The sequence below is a fragment of the Penaeus chinensis genome, chromosome 8 (genome assembly GCF_019202785.1).
Source record: "Penaeus chinensis breed Huanghai No. 1 chromosome 8, ASM1920278v2, whole genome shotgun sequence".
NCBI lineage: Eukaryota > Metazoa > Arthropoda > Malacostraca > Decapoda > Penaeidae > Penaeus > Penaeus chinensis.
The window spans coordinates 28,918,373-28,920,872 of NC_061826.1; positions in this window are offsets into that span (position 1 = coordinate 28,918,373).

The following is a 2,500-nucleotide window of genomic DNA, read 5'->3' on the forward strand; positions in this document are numbered from 1 at the left end:
ATTTCGTTACTCTTTGCAAGGAATAAAATACGAGCAAATTGGCCTCCTGTAATGCGTAATTAATGTAGAAATTTCGTTTTGTTAGTGTTCGCCTTTCGAAAGTTTTCTCATTACGTCTTAAACGATTTGCTTCTCTAAGTTTAAAGTTCTCCCCAAAATGAAAATATTGATCATCCCTCTTCCCAATCTCTGGAGTTAAATACATGATTAAAGAATTCATTGCTTACAACACGGGAAATAGAGAATGCGTGATCAAAGGACGGCGTTAATGAGAACACTGAGGCACAGTTCTATGACTATTCTAAAGGCAATGGATCAGCTTCGTTTGAATATTTGCCGTCTATGTAACGCTGAACACCTTCGTCCACGTATTTAGGGGGTTATATCCATACTCTGACCGTTCCTGCGTTGCCGAAACAACTAGAGAACTGAGACCCAAAAAGAGGTCTCTTCTTTCATCAATTTGCAGTTTCATTTTGTGGTACAGGACTAAAGTTCCGAACTTATACTGGGATTGGAAAAAAAGCGAGCATTTATCCTGCTGTTATTTACCACAGACCGGATACAGAGGCGAAAAGCATGTACGTACTGTCATCACTTTCTTTCCGTAGCGCTGATTAAGGATATTTGTAATGTAAAATAATACAGGTGAAATAATTTTAGGTAACTCCAGAGTCTTTGTCACGAATCACCGGGAAAAAAAACACAAACAATCAAGCAAAATACACACGCACAATAATACAATTATTCGCACTGGCAGCACCAAGTAAAACTGGAAATAAATGATACCGTCAATGTTAACGACAGCAAACCCGATTTTTTTTTCGATCACCATAACCATCCCCCCCAAAAAAAAATACGAAGAAACTTTTACAAACAATTTTAGGACACTGCGCCATACAACATCGCTCTCAAATCGGGTGTGTGGGCTGGAGGAGTTGTTAATTCCAGTTGGTGTTGTCATTGTGCCTGCGATTATATGAACTCGGAGTTCACTTTACTTTAGGGAAATGGGAAAGACTCTATATGAGGGCAAATGGGCCTGTGAGAAGTCTTTTTTTGTTTTTATTTGGCAACACATTAGGCGGTGTTTGTTTTGTTCATGGAACGTATTAGGTGTTAATGGGCGATGCAATCAGAAGGGATAGCGCTGCAACGGTGTGAGCTTTGGTATTTATGAAGCTGGAGATACCTTTGGGTTGATTTTCATCCCATAGAATATGTAATTTTAGAAGACTTGCAACAGAGAAAGAGTGAAGGGACAAAGGGGGGGGGGGGGGGTGGATCGTGAAGACAAAGTGAATGAACTAGAAAGTTAAAAGGAAAAAGAGAACTCTTACCTAACCTGGAGTTACAAAATTTTGATATTAAACATGCAGATACATTTATATACATACATACATACATACATACATACATACATACATACATACATACATACATACATACATACATACATACATACATACATACATACATACATACATACATACATACATACATACATACATACATACATACATACATACATACATACATACATACATACATACATACATACATACATACATACATACATACATACATACATACATACATACATACATACATACATACATACATACATACATACATACATACATACATACATACATACATACATACATACATACATACATACATACATACATACATACATACATACATACATACATACATACATACATACATACATACATACATACATACATACATACATACATACATACATACATACATACATACATACATACATACATACATACATACATACATACATACATACATACATACATACATACATACATACATACATACATACATACATACATACATACATACATACATACATACATACATACATACATACATACATACATACATACATACATACATACATACATACATACATACATACATACATACATACATACATACATACATACATACATACATACATACATACATACATACATACATACATACATACATACATACATACATACATACATACATACATACATACATACATACATACATACATACATACATACATACATACATACATACATACATACATACATACATACATACATACATACATACATACATACATACATACATACATACATACATACATACATACATACATACATACATACATACATACATACATACATACATACATACATACATACATACATACATACATACATACATACATACATACATACATACATACATACATACATACATACATACATACATACATACATACATACATACATACATACATACATACATACATACATACATACATACATACATACATACATACATACATACATACATACATACATACATACATACATACATACATACATACATACATACATACATACATACATACATACATATATTATGTATATATAATATATATATATTATATATATATATATTA